The sequence below is a fragment of the Halichoerus grypus genome, chromosome 7, assembly GCF_964656455.1.
Source record: "Halichoerus grypus chromosome 7, mHalGry1.hap1.1, whole genome shotgun sequence".
NCBI classification, from domain to species: domain Eukaryota; kingdom Metazoa; phylum Chordata; class Mammalia; order Carnivora; family Phocidae; genus Halichoerus; species Halichoerus grypus.
This window is the reverse complement of record NC_135718.1, coordinates 83553217-83572116: the sequence shown is the minus strand read 5'-3', so window position 1 is coordinate 83572116 and position 18900 is coordinate 83553217.

Sequence of the window (18900 nt, the reverse complement as noted above, 5' to 3'; positions counted from 1 at the left end):
ATCAACGCAGTAATCCTGAAGAAAGGAAGAAATAGTGATGTTTTAAACAATGAATTTTCTGAAGTAACAGCTACACATTAGCCATGTATAAAGAAAAGAGTCTCCCATTGAAACTGAGAGAAATTTAAAACTGTGATCTAAGATATAAAATATGGAGACAAACTTAATTTTAAATAATATCGAAAGTTCTAATAAAGATGCTTTTAAAAAGGGTAGGTTAATTAATTTTTGTAAAAAGGAGATTGAAGTATGATTTATCATCAACATTCAAATGCTAATTTAAATAGTACTTGTAATTTTTTAATTTCTTATTTAATTTATAATCACTGATGAGTCACTTAAGCAATTTAAAATTTAGGTACTATTTAATGTGTTAAATACTACTATTATCAGAAATTGTGTGTGTGTGTGTGTGTGTGTGTGTGTGTGTGCATACGGGGTTCAAACTCACGACCCTGAGATCAATACCCGAGCTGAGATCAAGAGTCAGACACTTAACCAACTGAGCCACCCAGGTCCCCAGAAATTATATTTTATTATCATTCTCAATGCAGAAAGTTTAGACTGTGCAGGCGTGTGAATATGCAAAGGGCAAGTTGCAGATTGATTGCAGTATGAAATACTTTAAGGGGAAAAACATTGTCGTCTTATAAATACTTTAAGGGGAAAAACATTGTCGTCTTATAAATTGACCATGTGGGCAACAAGTGTGCTTTATCATTAACTGAAACACTTGGATTGAATGAATATGTTTTGCCCTGGAATTTATCTTCATCTTTGAAACAGATGGTTTTCATTCTATTGGTTGTCAGATTATATTTAAGAAAAAAAAATTGTTTTGTGTGATTACTCTCTAAATTACCTAATACACATTATGTCATATGACCAAGTGTCTAACTTTTTAAGTAACTGAGTTTGGAAGAATCCCTTAAAAAATTCAGCCATATAGGATGACTAAAACTAGCTTTTATAGCTAACAAAGTAAATGATGAATGAGCTAATAAATTGACTTGTGAATCAAATTCTTTTGGGTAGTTTAATTAATTAGCTATAAGTAAGCAAACATATTGTCAAAGCAGAATGCTGATTTTAAATCCAAGTTTTATAATTTATTAGCTCTGTGAGTCAAGTTGAGGAAATTATTTAACTGTCCTGTCTGTCTCTTCTGTTGTTGTTACATTTGTTTAAATATATGAAGTGAGAATGATAATGCTTAGCTATCTCAGGGGTTCCTTGGATAATAAAATAATATAGTTATATAAATTAGGCTTATAAGATATCACACTTAGTAAATACTCATATTAGCTAATATCTTATTAACAATTTATAACTAATGTGATCTGCACTGATATTTAGGGAATCCTAGTTATAACCCAGACTAAGGTTTGTCTAGCAAAATATTTTTTCAATACAGAGACTTTATTTTTAGAACTGTTGTAGCTTCACAGTAAAATTAAGAGGAAGGTATGGAGATTTGCCATATGCCCCCTGACCCACCCAAAAGCACAGCCCCCCCCCCCACTATCAGCACACCCTACTGCATCAGTGCATTTGTTACAACTGATGAATATTCATTGACACATCATCATCCAAGGTCCATACTACACATTAGGATTCACTCTTGCTTTTGTACATTCTCTGCGTTTGGACAAATGAATAATTATATGTATCCATTACTATTAAAAATAATGCAATATGTTATGGGTAAAAATAGCAAATAAAATAGATTTCTAAAAATACCATACAAAAGAAGCCAGGCAAGAATGGAATAAAGAGGAAGAAAAATGGAATAAAATTCAGGGGCGGTAGAAACAGAATACACATTTAAAAAAAAAAAAAAAAAAGGTAGACCTACATCCAGGCATACAGTTTCTTAGATTAAAGTTCAATAGACTGATTGTCTAATGCCATACTGTATGGAAATCACAGAAGTCCCCCTCCTGTCACCTTCCAGTCATTATCTACACACAAGTAAGACTGTCCTGACATCTAATAGCAGTTATCTTTTTGTCTGTTCTAAAACTTGGTATAATTAGTATCTTACCTGAGGCACTCCTTTGTGTCTACCTTATAGTAGTCCTCCTTATCCATGGGGGTACGTTCCAAGACCTCTCGTAGACGCCTGAAAACGCAGACAGTATGGAATCCTACATGTGTTGTGTTTTTTGCTGTACATACACACCACGATAAAGTTTATTTGTTAATGACAATAATAACTATAGCAGTATGCTGTGATAACAGTTCTGTGAATGTGGTCTCTTGCTCTCTCAAACTACGTTATTGCACTTGCTGGGAGGACGTGAGGTGCTAAAATGGCTGTGTGCACAGATGCAGGAGGTGAATGAGGTAGGCCCGCGATGCAGTGGGAGGCTGCTGACACCCTTCTGATGCTGCATCAGGAGGGTCCTCTGCTTTCAGCCCTAGTCAAGCACAGGTGACTGAAACCGCGGGGAGGGGGGAGGCGGTGGGGGGACTGTATTTCATTAGCATTTTGCCTGTGACATGCATCCGTGCTGTTGCATTGCCGTTCATTTGTTTTCTCCGCTGATACCCACCTTCTTCTAATCCACCTGATGAGGAATCCGCATGCGTGTATCCATTCTGGTAATTGGCATTTATGAGGTTTACCATTGGAACCATTGTGAGGAGTGCTAATGTGCACACTCATAACGTCCCTGCACGCATATCTGTGTTACACGTGTATAACATTGCAGGGGAGTGTGTACCTAGCAGCCACACTCTTGCACCATAGGGTATGGGCGTGTTTGCCCCAGTCCTTACCAGAAGTGGCTTTATGAATTTAGCGTTCTGTCTGCAGCAAAGGGGTTGCTGGCTTGCTGCACATTGTTGTCAAAACTTGATATTTATTGATTTCTCCACTGTGCTCCTGCTCTTTTCCACGTGGTGGCATTTTATTGCAGCTTTATTTTGTATTTTCCTGATGCCTCCTGAAGTTGAGAACTTACGTATTTGTTCATAGTGGTGTCCAGCTAGCCCAGCAGCACTTGCTACTAGCATAGTAGTTTTTACTGCGTTGAAGTGTCGTGTTCATTGTATTTCATGTGACTGTACATGGTCCAAGTACGAATCATCTGGGTAGTTTCACTGATACACATCCTCTGTCCCTCCATCAGTCACGGATTGGTCAATGTTAACATAGCTTCACACTTGGACTCCGCACCTGGCATATGACTTATTTTTGTTCTTTTCTGTGCAGTTCTTTTTTTTTTTTTTTTTTTTTTTTTACACTATTAATAGACCCTTTGGTTTTTCACATGAATTTTAGAAACAAAGTTGTATGTTCATATGCAAATATAATCACACTCTACTGATTTTATTTGGATTTCTCAAAATATATTATTTGGAGGAGGGGAATGATAAACCTACTATAGTGAGACCTTTAATTCACGATCATAGTATCTGCTTTTTAAAGTTTATTCTTTGAACAATTTCTTTAAATAATATCTTTTTCACATTTTTGTGTATAGAGATAAAGGAGACCTTTGTTAGATTCATTCCTAAATATGTGGTAGTTTCAGTGCTATTATAAGTAGTATTCTCTTTATTTTTTTAAAGATTTATTTATTTATTTTAGAGAGAAAGAGAGTGTGCCCGAGTGGGCTGGGGGGTAGCAGAAGGAAGGAGAGAGAATCTCAAGCAGACTCCCCACTAAGCATGGAGCCCGACATGGAGCTCGATCCCACAACCCTGAGATCACAACCTGAGCCAAAACCAAGAGTCAGACGCTTAACCAAATGAGCCACCCAGGTGCCCCAGTAATATTCTCTTTAAATGTTCATTTTTTTCTTTGACATCATGATGACAGGCATCCTTGTTTGTTTCTATTCTGAGGAGGAATTTCTTCATCATTTTACAGGCTAGTCTAGCGTGGGTTTTCTATAGAGATTTATAGATAAATTTTTACCCTGTTAACGAAGTATTATTATTCTGACTTTGTCAGTTTAGAATTTTGTCAAATACAGTTTTGGAATCTACCTGATGATTAATTAATTTTTCTTTTTTTTTTTTTTTTTTTACTTATGTTGAGTCACAAAGATTAATTTTCTAATGTTAAACCACTTGTACAATAAATTCCACTTGGTCATGATTCATTACCTTCTTTTTGTATTTAGTGGAATCAATTTTTTTATACTTCATACAAGATAGGATTTTCCATCTGTATTCATGAGAAATATTGTTCTGTAATTTATGACTTTTATAGTCTTTGTCATGTATTCATTTTGTTTTGTTGGATTTGTCTCCCTTTTAAAAAGTCAATGTTTATAATACAAAGACTTTCATTAAATTAATAACAGGCAAAAACTTGAACACTTTATAAAAATAATTATATAAAAATACAAAAAATAGCACCTGAAAATGTGCTGAACATCATTTTCATCATAGATTTGCAAGTTAAGCTTCAGTAAGATGGCAGGTCCTACTCACTCATTCAGACAGAAAAGTGGTTGGAAATCTGTTTCAGTGTCCCTGTCTTTCTCAGGTTTTACCTCTTAGTGGTCCTCTAGCCTGGCCTCTAGCCAGCCTTCCCAATCAGGCTCCTGCAGGCTCTTAAGCCACTTTGTTTTTCAGAGGAATTGCCTTAACTCTTTCGTGTCCAGTCTGCCTGTTTCCCCAGCTCATTACATGACGGGATGGGCAAACCAACTCCAAATCTAATCCTCCAGCCAGTGCCCGGGTTGGACCAAAGCCTGCCAGGTCAGCTGTCGATGCTCACTGCTCCTCTGAAAGCTTCTTGCTTCTCTGGAATCTCTCTCCTCTTTAAGCACTGTTGTTTCTGGAACTCTCTATACCTTTGAGTAGATGTCTGCTGTCAAGGGGGAGCTTTGGTTCCCCAGGTAGTATCCAGTCCTACCAAGTGCTACCTGGAAGCATCATTTACTGGAAGCATATACTGGAAGCAGTATACATTTTTTTTTTTTTTTAAAGATTTTATTTATTTATTTGAGAGAGAGAATGAGAGACAGAGAGCATGAGAGGGAGGAGGGTCAGAGGGAGAAGCAGACTCCCTGCCGAGCAGGGAGCCCGATGCGGGACTCGATCCCGGGACTCCAGGATCATGACCTGAGCCGAAGGCAGTCGCTTAACCAACTGAGCCACCCAGGCGCCCAGCAGTATACATTTTTTTAAGATTATTTATTAGAGAGAGAGAGCACAAGCAGGGGTAGCGGCAGGCAGAGGCAGAGGGAGAAGCAGGCTCCCCGCTGAGCAGGGAGCCCGACGCGGGGCTCAATCCCAGGACCCTGGGATCATGACCTAACCCGAAGGCAGACGCTTAACCAACTGAGCCACCCAGGCATCATCACAGTATACATTTTTAATGTAAAAAATAGTTTTTGCTGTGGTAACATAGCAAAGTTGGAAAAAATGTCGATACCTACTCTGAACCTGACCCTGTGTCAGGCATTAGGGGAACAGGAATGATCCTGAGATGCTATTCCTTCCAATCTTCATGAAGCTTTTCTGTTATGAAAGACAAAGATGTAACCAAGTCAGTCACAAAACAGATACTTCATAAAAATGGAAGTAAATATTCTGACCTGGAAAGTATTTCCTTACTTCCAGTAGGAGTAGACTGTCCTTTTATTAACCAACTTCTGCCTCATCTCTCACACACGCTAACTCCTTCACCCAGGGGAAATGTCAAACACAGGAATTTTAATGTATAAAGAATTTTTGTAGGAGATATAAACACTCTTTAAGAATTCCTTCTATTAGTATTGACTGCAAAAAATAACAGCAGACGAGAATGTTGCAACAGTTTTGTATATATTTCTAGCATATACTCTCTACGTGAGAAGTGGTTGCTTCTTCTTTACTCTTAAGGCGTGTGCGAGAAGCAGATGGTATAATTCAGTTATTAACAGGTGGCACAACAGGTAAGAAATGAGAACAATTTAAGGGCGAGTGAACGCTAGGGAGCAATATCCATCCTGGCACATAGGGAATTAGGCGTGAGGTTCTCGTTAGTTCTAATGAGTATGTGTGGCCAATCTGGAGTTTTCACATTGAATCAGCACGGAGCTATGTAGCACAGGTGTTTAATTGTCTCTTGATCCAACATCTGAATAGATTAAAAGAACGTAGAACAAAACCCTCTCACTTGCAAAAACAGAAAGGCCTGGAAAACAATACTATGTTAAATTAGAAAAATTTAAGAAAATTTGAGGAGTCTATTGAGCAAAACTTAGCTTCATCTCATTTAATAAATTTTATATATAGGTGTGTGTTCTTGTACGTGCAGTGGTAATACAGTAAAATATTTAAAATTTTATAATGTCAGTATTTTTGAGTGTGTGGTTCAATTTTTAATACTATTATTTTTATTCAAATATATTTGATAGAACAAAACTCATTTTCTGATATCTAAGCACTAAAAGTTTCTTCAATGATATGTTTGCCAAAATGTCCCCAGTATACTAGCGGATGCTTCGGTGCATGTGGATGTACTTGTGATTTCTGTCCCGTTCAGTGAGGTAGCAGCTCCCTTAGCTTGTTGTGGAACCTTGGTCGTGGGGCGAGCATAGGGAACCCAACGTGTGCTGTCTTTTCTACTCATATTTATCTACTCGGTTTGCTGTTTTTGTATGGCAGATTTGCAGACATCACCAAAAAACTTGATATTAGGTCCTAGCAACCCCAGAGAATTGTTTTCTTCAGGTCGTATTTCACAAGATACTGGAGAGATACTTCATAGTGACTTTACTGCTTCTGAATTTACCGTGTATATGGTTTAGCTATAAAAGTTCATTTGGTTTTAATATTTAGACTGTTTCTTTGCTTGTTGTCCTCATTTGGGATGTTATATTTACATATGATTTGCTATTTTTTAAAAAAAACAAATGTTCAGCCTTTAAAAAAATCACATTCCTTTGAAGATGACAAGATCAGCATTGAGAATATGTGATGAGGTTTGTTAGAGGAAAGTTAATCTGTGGATTAAGTCAAATGTATGTTTATCCAAGAAAAAATTCCTGTTCCTATACATTGTGTGATTCACTGATATCTGTAGTTCTGCAAACATGATTTTGGAGAACTTCTATGTCCTTTTCCACTGTACACTGTCCTGGGCAGGCTCTTTAGCCTTCTGGACGTCTGACTTCTGCTAGATAATAAAAATAGGAGTATTTTCAGGATTAAAGGAGACAGAAGATGAACGGTGTTTGGAATCTTAAGAGCTCAACAAATACCAAGTCTTCTTCTATTTCTCCTACTTTTGCAACGAAGAAAATCACTTGGCTCCCGTGTAAAACATAAATCATTCCAATGTTCCAGTGTCATGTGTGTGATTGCCTAGATCTGTGTTAGGGTTTGGGAACTTCATATATAATAAATACCCCCGCATGGGATCTAACAATGGTCTCTGAATGAGAATATGAGACGTGTTATCCTAGAGAGGGTGCTATTTATATTAAGAGAAAAGATTAAAAGGTGCCATTGTATAGATCCTAAAAAGATAAGTAACTCTCTGCTCTTTTGGTTCCTCATTTAAGGAAGAAAAGGTAGAATAAATAAGTTCAAAATATATCTTCATATAAAGCCCCTGTTTCTGAAGGTAGTCTATGCTCCTCCCACTAAGAGGGCCGTTTGGGGCGCCTGGGTGGCTCAGTTGGTTAAGCGACTGCCTTCGGCTCAGGTCATGATCCTGGAGTCCCAGGATCGAGTCCCGCATCGGGCTCCCTGCTCAGCGGGGAGCCTGCTTCTCCCTCTAACCCTCCCCCCTCTCATGTACTCTCTCTTTCATTCTCGCTCTCTCAAATAAATAAGTAAATCTTTAAAAAAAAAAAATAAGAGGGCCGTTTTTCTTTGCAGCTTTATATCACGTATGAGTTTTGCAGTTAGTGAATGAAAACAGTGTTGCATTAATGAGAGCCCACAGATGTATTTGCACCGTTTCTTACAAAGGATATTTATTTTACTAATTTAAATAAACATTGGAAAAGAAATGTTACATCTCTGTGATTCTCATATGTTGTGAAGACCAATACTTTGTTTCCAAAAACATGCATACAATATTATTTCTAATCGTAACATCATTTTTTAAAGTAAAGGTATTTTTTTTATAAGACTGTTTTTTTTTTTTTTTTAAAGATTTTATTTATTTATTTGAGAGAGAGAGAATGAGATAAAGCATGAGAAGGGGGGAGGGTCAGAGGGAGAAGCAGACTCCCTGCTGAGCAGGGAGCCCGACGCGGGACTCGATCCCAGGACTCCAGGATCATGACCCGAGCCGAAGGCAGTCGCCCAACCAACTGAGCCACCCAGGCGCCCTAAAGGTATTTTTTTATTCAGTCATGTCCTGTGTTAGAAATTACTAAAAATAACGAAAATAAAAATTACTAAAATAACTGCAAACATATACACACAGAAATGGAAGAAAGACAGTCATCCAAAAATATTTTATGAAAAATTCTCCTCGATTATTATTGCAAGTGTGCAGTCTTCATTTTTCCAGGTTATCAGCATTTCTGACAAGCTGCTTCTGCTGTATGCAGGAATTTTCTAGGCTCATGGGAATGATCAGGCCTCTGTAGCAGACCTCAGGCTCATCATGGTAAATGACTCACTGACGCTAAGATACAGAGCCTCACGTGCTGCTCACGTCTCCAGCAGCCGTTAGCTTGTTTTCTGTTCCTCCCCTCCTCAGTGTGAAGACTTTGACATATCTTGTTTTTGTAGGACATTCAAACCTTTTATCAGTTCAAGATCATTATGAAGTCTGGTTCTCACCTTCGGCTTTTTCTAGTAAGAGGATTAACCATGACAACAGTGTACGTAGCCGGGCACAATGTTGGTGCCTGCATCCGGCAGCCGTCAGCAGCAGCTCCATATCCCTGACACTATGCTACATGCCCTATTTTCTTAACTAAGAAAATCATGATTGTCCAGGAAAATACTTAAAAATAAAAATATTTTGGGTACTTGGGTGACTCTGTTGGTTAAGCATCTGACTCTTGAGTTTGGCTCAGGTCATGATCTCAGGGTCCTGGGATGGGGCCCCATGTCAGGCTCTGTGCCCAGCGGGGAGCCTGCTTCTCCCTCTCCCTCTCTCCCTCTCCTTTCCCCTCTCCCTCCCTCTCCTCCACTGCCCCCCCCAGTCTCTCCATTTCCTTCTTATTTTATGTTTTTCTCTGTCCTTTCCCTTCTTTTTCGTCTTTCTGTCTTTATTTTTCTTCTAATAGAGCCAAGGACTTGGCAGAAGAATATTCTGAAGAGAAAGAGAGATGCTTTCATGTATTTTCATCCCATAGTTTGCGTTAAAACCTGCAGATCAAATCAGTGGTTTTAACGGAAGTTGTTGATACTATAAAACACGGATGTGTATATTCTGGACGGATTGCTGTCCTGTAAAAGTTGTCATCACTAATACAATGTAGGGACTGACTGCCTTGATGTTCTTGCTTTGTGTGAGAAACGTATTTTCTTCAGTCTGACTTTCTGTTCTTTCCCTCAGTGTGTGGCATGGGCGTGCCTCTGCCGCCTGCCGTTCACCAGCCCTGAGGAGCTCTTTACAGTCCTCTACCTGTTCTTCCACTGAGCAACGGGAGCGATGTCCTTCTAGCTTAGTCCCACATCTCCTGAGGCACACCTCAGCACTTCGACCAAAACAGATGGAGCACATGTGTGTCTGACTCCATCTGCATTGATTGAGTCCAGAAAGATCTCAGCAGGTGTAACTTCATGGACGTTCAGTTAGAGTCAGAGTGTCCACTCAGTGACTTAGTTCCTCCAGTTTCTGTCCTCTACCCCCAACATTGGGAAATGCTTTGTGGAAGAAAGCAAGCAAGTGAAGGAAGTTACTATCTTCTACTTTACATTGCAGTTACAGTTCCACTTTACCTATGTATTTGTAAGAGAAGACGTTGAATCCTTGCAACATCTGCATTTCTGATGCCACTTAAATGTCCAAAAACTGGCCTTGGATTTATGCTGTGGTTTTGTTAATGAAAACAGATTGTGTTTATGATGGGGTATACTAGTTGTCTGGTTTAATAGAATATGAGTTAACTTTCAAGCATATGCTAAGACAAATTTATGTAACTTCCATTTATCCAGTGTCTTTTTCTACCCACCAAAGTCTTAGATGTTTATGTGCAAGCAAATATGAGTATATTTGCTGGGTGTTTGTTGGTTTTTGTTTTGCCTTACACAAATACAGTTTATTAACAGAAAGCAATACTTGAGGGGTCAGGTTCATGGGTGGTGACCTCCCATCTTGCAGGTGTGGTCAGAAGGGGTGGGGATGACATCCTCAATCTGCCCTATTTTCATTCCTGAACAGGCACAAGCTCCAAGGGCCGAGTGCACCCCAGGTGCTGGGGTCTTGGTCCTATTTCCTACTGTGACCCAGAGTTTGATGTGCAGAGCAGTGATGCCTGGCTCTTGCCCCCTGAGCCACACCCAGGGTGGCCAACATGTGGTCATAGGGCCAGGATGCATTTTGGCCTGCCTTAACTGTCTTCCCCCAGCCACATGGCAGATGGTCTCCTTGCCAGACATATTGGTCACATGGACACAGTGTCACTGAAGGTTGAAGAATGTGGCAGACTCCAATATGTCCTCTCCTTTAGGCGCCTGATGTTCAAGGATGATGACCGGTTCTCTTCCTCCCCTTCTGAGATGCCATACCTGCATGCCATCTCCAGACTGCCATGGGAAGGCTACTTGCTGGTTTTTATTTATAGGTCTGCAAGCAAGCTCTGAGCACATTAAGCCATTTTTTTTTTTTTTAAAGATTTTTTATTTATTTATTTGACAGAGAGAGAATGAGAGAAAGAGCACATGAGAGGGGGGAGGGTCAGAGGGAGAAGCAGGCTTCCTGTGGAGCAGGGAGCCCGATGCGGGACTCGATCCAGGGACTCCAGGATCATGACCTGAGCCGAAGGCAGTTGCTTAACCAACTGAGCCACCCAGGTACCCTCATTAAGCCATTTTTGAAAGATATTCAAGATATTGAATATCTTTTTGAAAGATATTGAAAGATATATTGAAAGATATGTCCCATTTTAAGAATTGGTACATTTGGGGCGCCTGGGTGGCTCAGTCGTTAAGCGTCTGCCTTCGGATCAGGTCATGATTCCAGGTCCTGGGATCGAGCCCCGCATTGGGCTCCCTGCTCAGCGGGAAGCCTGCTTCTCCCACTCCCACTCCCCCTGCTTGTATTCCCTCTCTCGCTGTGTCTCTCTCTGTCAAATAAATAAATAAAATCTTTAAAAAAAAAAAAAAAGAATTGGTACATTTAACTACTGGGAAGTAGGTGTCACATGTAAATTGGAAATTAAATTATACCCCACATATGAAACTTCCAGAGTAGTATTCTCAGCTGTCCTCCAAAGACAAAATTGACAAATACTTTATAAGTAAAAAACCAGGTTCATTAGGAAAAGTAACTGAATATGTATTTCTGTATAACATCAGATTACAATTTTTTATTTCAGTTATTTTCAATTGACTTTTTAACTGGTTATCTCTAGACAGAGTGGGGTATATGGAATCCATGCCGTTTTGCTAAATTGGTTGTATATTGCATCTGAGACCAGTATCAGCAGCCACCTTAAATCTGTTCTGTATTTCTGTTTAAATAACAGTAATTTACTTACAGGATCATGTTTCATCCCAGACTGTCCTAAAATTATCGAGTGATTCAGTCCCCAGCCAATGAATAATTTCCCGTTGACAGATGAACTACCTTTACGGGCTGCCCTCTACTCGCGGTAGTGATAACTCCATGGAATCACTTTGAAATACACCATTTTCCCAAGTTGTCATTAAGGAAATGAGGATTCAGTGTTAAACCATTTTTTAAAAACATAATTTTAAATAACAAGTCTCATGGAGATCAAATTTTCTGTGCACCAGACTGGTTTTAGCATAAGCGGTGAATGTTAGTGAAACCTCCAAGGTCCTCCTGTCAACAAAGCATTGACAAATACATCAATGAATTTCATAGGAAAAATAGGAAATGACATTATTTTATATTCCCATCTTGTTAGTGGGTGCACTAATCTGCTTTTTTTTTTTTTTTTTTTTTTTTAAAGATTTTATTTATTTATTTGACAGAGAGAGAGATAGCGAGAGCAGGAACGCAAGCAGGGGGAGTGGGAGAGGGAGAAGCAGGCTTCCCGCCGAGCAGGGAGCCCGATGTGGGACTCGATCCCAGGACCCTGGGATCATGACCTGAGCCGAAGGCAGACGCTTAACGACTGAGCCACCCAGGCGCCCCACTAATCTGCTTTTTAACAAGAGGTAACCAAGGACAACAGAAAAAGCAGAAGCTTATTCTCCTGATGCTGTGTGCAGATTACTCGGGCCCAGGAACACTTGGGGCCTCATACTTGGAGCAGTATGTCTGCCCATTCTGTCTCTCAAGAAAGCTGAATCCAGTCTGAGGGGAGGAGGAGTAGAAGAGAAAAACAGAATTACCGCTGCTGAGCATTACCAGGGCAGTGACGCCGAGTCAAGCACTCCGCTGGCATGGCGAGGCACTGAGCACGGCAGGGAGCAGGAAGGAGTAGACCGCTCCCGGGCCCCACACACCCACACCCACACACAACACATTGATTATTTTACCAGTTGTTAACTGAATCACAGAGAGAGCAAATAAGTTCACACTGTTGAGAATTTTGCCAAATCTGTATCTTAATGTGGAAGAAATGCTAAAATCTAGACCAGCTTATCTCTAAAGCTCATTCTCTTTTGATTCTACCCAAAATACGTGGGTGTGCATGTGTGTATTTTATATATTCATATGACTGTTGTCTTAAGGGCAACGGTGTGTGCCTTTCATTGATGACAAGTGTTCAGACTCCTAATAACTAAGGTTTTATATATATAAGGGGACTCACATCACCCATATCAACCCTCAAAACCTGGACTGAGAGCAAACTTCTCATGGCTTCGTCCACAGCTGAATGTACTGGAAGAGTATCTTCAAATTTTTAGGAATAATACTTCCTCACCTCAGATTCTGTATCTAGCCAGATTATGTTCCATGAATAATGGTGGGACGAAGACATGTCAAAGATCTTACCACACCCAGAAACTCAAAAAGGTCTTCCTGGATATTTTCTTCAGTACGAAGAAGTGGATCCAAAAGAAAGAAGTATAGAAAGTGCTAATTCACACAGAGCAAAGACAGTGGCAAATGTGAGCAAATCTGAACAAACCATGACTTAAAAAAAATAATAATCCTGAATATGTTTGAAGTATTTAGATGTAAACTGGAATGGCAGTTCAAGCCCAGAGTGATATGGACATGGCATGGATAAACCGCTCTCGGCCTCAGGGAGAACTGGATGGCAGGTGGCCTGAGCCCAGTGGCTTGTGGAGATTCCTGCTCTCAGTCTCCATGACTCTCCCCAGCTTGTGTCTCCACTGGCTATGTCAGGGTTTAAGTGCCTTACCGGTTAGCAGAGGAAGAAGGTTATCCATGGAAGAACAGAAGTAATCTATGCAATAAAGTAAATAATGAGAGTAAAAATTTAAGTCAGGCTCTCATTATATAGATAATAAAATTAATGAAGATGAGCACAGGTTTTGCTGTGTTGAATGCTGTTATTGATAATGAACCTAAGATTACTGATGATTATTGATAAATAACTGGATAAATAATGAAACTTTCACTGACTCTTATTATAAGTGGTGAAAATGTGTGTTATTGGCACCTTTACTCCTATTTTGAATATCTTGTGTTTTGTGAAGATTAAGTAAGGTAATGTTTATGAATACATATCACAGTGCATGGAAGGTATTAAGTGCTCAATAAAGACAGAAAATGATGATATTGGAAAATAGGGGAAAAAATCAGACTTCTTAAGAATGCAATTATCTCTCACTCTCCATTTCTGTTCCTCCTCTTTTTCTTTATACATTGTGACCTGATTTGACATTTCTTCTGACCTGCCATCACAGAAATGTAAATTTTGTATTTCAGACATTTGGATTAGGAATATTGAGATGCAGGACTGATAGGCAATTTGAAGTAATTGTTATACTTGACACCGTTTATCCCCCAGTTAAAATCAAGGAAAACACAACAGTTTTATTTGTTAAACGAGCCACACTCATCAAGCATTCTTGCTAATGTTGTCTTGTAGAACGGCACTAGGAAGGGGCTGTATTCTCATATTGCTGTGCGTTTCCATCCTCTGCCGGTTACAGATACCTCATTTGGGAAGGGTGCAGACTTGGCAAATCAGTTTTGAAGCTAATTCTAATTTGTGAACACATAGCTATAGAACAATTTTTAAAGGAAATATATCTTTTATTTCAAAAGAGACAAAATTGAGAGATAGTGTTTTTTGTTTTAGAATGAATATCAGAAAGCAATAATAAGGAATTATGTGGTGAGGTCCAAGATGATTCTTGAAGAGAAGACAGACCTGTGGAAGGCTGTTTCCCAGAGTGGTCATAAACATCACAACATCCTGTCCTAGATTTTGATGTGACCTGACTCATGGAGTAGCAGCTGCTCCCAGCTCATGTTTGAGTCATTCTAGAGGATGCATGCTTTGATGTATCATTCCCAGCCCGGGGAGTGAATAATTGGAGTTAGGACAGAAGACTATTCAGACGGTGTTAATGTTTGGAGTCTAACATATTGCCCAGAAACAGACGTATTTCCACAGCGTTTGCCACATGGTTTTTGGTTCTTCCCACTGAATCTGTCGTGATTTGCTTCGGCCAGTAGGAGAAAGCATATGTGACAGTGTGCCAATTCTGAGCCAAGGCCTAAAAAGTTTTTGGTATTTCTGTTTTCCCCCTTGCATCTCTGCCGTCAGCATGAGAAAACGTGCTGAGTTTAGCCTCCTGGTTAGCCCCCTGGTTCCAGGGCCTGTCAGTTTCCATCTCGGTGACTTGTTAACCCCCCTTGCTGGGCATGCCTGTTACTGATGAAGCAAAGGCATGAGTTGTCTGTGTCCTTAGCCATCACTGTAGTGCCAGCTGCACCAGTCTAACTGAAATACACTGAAAGAAATAAAAATTTAATATATATAATAATCATCTGATGTCAGTGATTTTGTAGTTATGCCCAAATTTAAGAAAACTTGGTAAAGAGAAACCAGAATATTTCAGTGTCGCCACCACGTAGAAGAAAAGGATACAATTCAATACAGCTACTTTAGTGATTGATTTGTTGGAGAATTTTAAGCAGTCTGACCCACAATTTCTTAACATGTAATTGATGCTCTATACTTTGTGCCTAAAAAGAAGGGGGAGAACCTTATGGATAGATATCATCCATGATTGTCATTAGGAAATCACAGATTTTATTTTATCAGTCACATAATGCATCAAAAATGCTGTATTGTTTTATGGATATCCGAAACTCCCATCTTTTTGATACTGGCTTTACGTATTTTTTCTAGCAGTTTACCCACCATAACAACATAACAATTGGAACATGATGGTCATTTGTGAACTGAGGTTTTTATATTCTCAGATATTATATGATAGACCCCCCTCCCCCAAACCCATCATAACGTGAACCCAAAATAAACTTTAGGTCTCCTGTCCGTTTGGCTGATTTTGAAGTTCTTTTTATTCTTAAATTGTATCTATATCTAGCTTAGTTGTGGAAAGTATTTTAGTTTGACTTATTTGTATACATCGTCTTTCCCTGGCAAACAGAGGATCGTTCTTTTGTTTTTGTTTTTTGTTTTTCTGTAAAAAAGTTTTCTAAATTAGATAAAGTGCTTTTGCTCAACATAGATGGTAGGTGTTGCCCATGAATGGCAGGTAATTAAAGCACATAAAGATGTTTAAGAAAATGTTATCAAGTTCAACTTGGACAACTGGTAGAACTTTACCCTTTTTCATCAGTTTCGTTGGTACCGGTTCTGCAGTCACAGCCTCTCCAGCTGCTGGTGCTGCAGCTTCTACTGCCGTGTCAGTGGGGAGCTGGTGATGTTCACTTTGAAGATCCTAGTTTCAGGGAGTGCCAAAATTATTTGGGAACTAACTATATTAGGCAATTATCTGGTGATTATATTTAGATTATTTATTGCTATATCTTTTAAAAAATTACAGCTAGCCTTCTGCACTGATATTGAGCAATGCTTTAGTCCTTTCATTTTGTCTGTTGTCTAACAAAGTCCTTGAAATGTAGCAGCCACCAAATAAGCTTTTGTTAAATAGATGGAAAATAATCCCATTTATATACTATTTCTGAAATAACACTCTAAAGACTAGGTAGCATTCCTTTTATTGCATCACTTTTTTGAAAATGATAGGAAGTAATATAGACTGTGTAACACAGACGGACTTTAGATTTTTATTGAATGCCTCAGTCTCCTATAAAGGAAAGACGTTCTTAATATATCAGATTGTGTTGATCACATTGCATTTGTGTTTCATGGACTTGAGTGAATTTTATTTGAGTTATAATATGAATTTATGTCTTTAATCCCTTCTTCAAGGTTAGGGTTATCGTTGCCATGGAAACAACTTCTCTTTAGTATGTACCAACCCTCAACTGTATCTACAGCATTTCTGCATAGAGTCCTTAAGTTTAAACGAAGGGAGAAATTCTCAATGGATATGCACATTGTATATTCTAGAATCATTTTTCTTGATCGGTTACAGAGATTGAGTTCTTCATGTTTAGATCTGTTACAAAATGCCCCTGTCATTTCCCTCCTGTTGTCTGAAGGGGAAATTTATAATATGTGTATATGATGACTGTTTTTTTTTTTTTTTATGTTTTACATTAACAGTTACCAAAATTTGTGACATTATTTCATACTGCTAATAGAATATACTTAGATCATAGATAAGTTGTAAAAAATACTATTTCTTCTAAAACTCCAAGTCATAACTGCGGTGTTATACTTAGCTATCCATGTTTTCTTTATGAACTTATATATAATTCTTCTAAAGTTCATCACATACTTCAACACAAAATCATATAATTGGTTGTCCTGGATCGGGTTACTACAAGCAGACACTGAGATGATGTTGTATCTGAGCGATTTTTTCAGAAGGTGTTCCAGGAGAAACTGGTAAGGGAGATGAGAAGCACAATAATGAAGAGGAAGAAGAAAAACAAAGGTGTTATTTCATGTGAAGTCCCAGTCTTGACTCAATTTTGGAGAAACTCCAAAGTATCATTTTGACTACAGGGTTTATTCTGGCTTGAAGAAAGGAAGCTACATTTTCATATCCTTCCATCTGTCACTGATTGACTATGAGCAATCATCCTAGTTCTTAGTGCCTCTCTAGGTATTTATTCAAAGTGGTTCTACTTATCCAAGTTTACTTTCTGATAAATTTTGAAAATGTGGACCATTAGGAAATGAGCTAATAGAAGTTGGGAATAGACTTGCACAACCAGGGAAAGGAATATGAAGAGATCTAGTTTGAATACTAACATATTTCATGGTAGTTGACCCCTTGCACTGATCAGCTCCACTTCTCAAAGTAAGTGTGCTCCATTCAGTCCCAGAATCCACATGATTGTTTTTAGTTACAATTTAGGGTAAAACCCACAACAGGAGATTTAGTAAGATAGCCAGAGCTCTTGCTACTGCAGCTGGTCCTGAGGCTGTGACTAATATTCATAATCTCTTTCTATCATAAGTCTCCTTACTTTGAGTTAGCATTTTTTCAGATCTTGGTGGCTTGCACTGGGGGAGGGATGACCCAAATCTTTATTCCTGAAAGTTATCAGCCCATGTGTGAATCACTGAGAGACACAAGATGGATCAGTAATTTACAGCAACATTTCTCTCTGTCCCTATTATGGAACAGCAGGTCTAACTCTTCCTAATGACCAGCGTGAGTCACTCCTTCCAGTAGAATAACTCACTTCTTTGCTATATGAAGCAGGGGGAGCACCACCCTCCCCAAATATCAGAATGTAGCTGAAGCTTTATGTTTAGTGGGAATCTTAACTTAGATGGAAGGCATTCTCTGTATTCATTCTGTGATGGAATTAATGAGGTTATGCCCAATAGTATCTTCCCATTAGCATGAAGTTGAACCTTCTTTGATAAAAACACACAAATGGAAACTTTTAAGAAAATACATTCTGCCCATCACACACACACACACACACACACACACACACACACACACACAATTTGAAGTATCAAGAAGAGAAGAGAAACAATATTTGAAAAGATAGTGTCCATAGAATTTTAAGAACTGGTGAAAGTTACAGAGAAAGAAGGATTTATGTAAACACCAAGAAGAATAAATACAAAGAAAACTGCAGTTGGGATCTTTATAATACAGTTATGAATATGAAATGTTAAAGAGAAAATCTTAAAAGTAGCCAGTGGGTGGAAGTAGAGGTAAATACAATCTTTCAAAGAGCAATGATTAAGAAGATAGCTTATTTCTTAAAAGAATAAAATGAAAAAAGAAAACAGAAAGTCCTCTTCAAACATCTGCCAGAACATAATGCTTAACTTAATGTTGCATCTATAGAATATACTTCAAAGATGAAGAAAAAAATGAAGAAAAAATAAATCTTTAATTTGTTTTGCTGTGGTAAAATATATATAATATTTGTCATTTTAGTTGTTTTTAAAGTGTATTAGTCAGTAGCATTAATTACTTTCAAAATATTGTGCAAGTATAACCACTATATATTTCCAAAAGATTTCCATCACTACAAAGAGAAACTCTGTAACTGTTAAACAATAACTCATTATTTTTTGCCCCCCCAACCCTAGGAACCAAACAATTTACTTCATATCTCTGTAGATTTTCCTATTCTTGACATTCAAATAAGTGGAATTTAAAAATACAGGATTCCATGTGGCAAACTTTTTTCACTTAGCATAATGCTGTCTAGGTTCTTCCATGTTGTAGCATATATCAGAGCTTTATTTTTCATAGCTAAATAATGCTCCATTGTATGTATACCCTACATTTTGT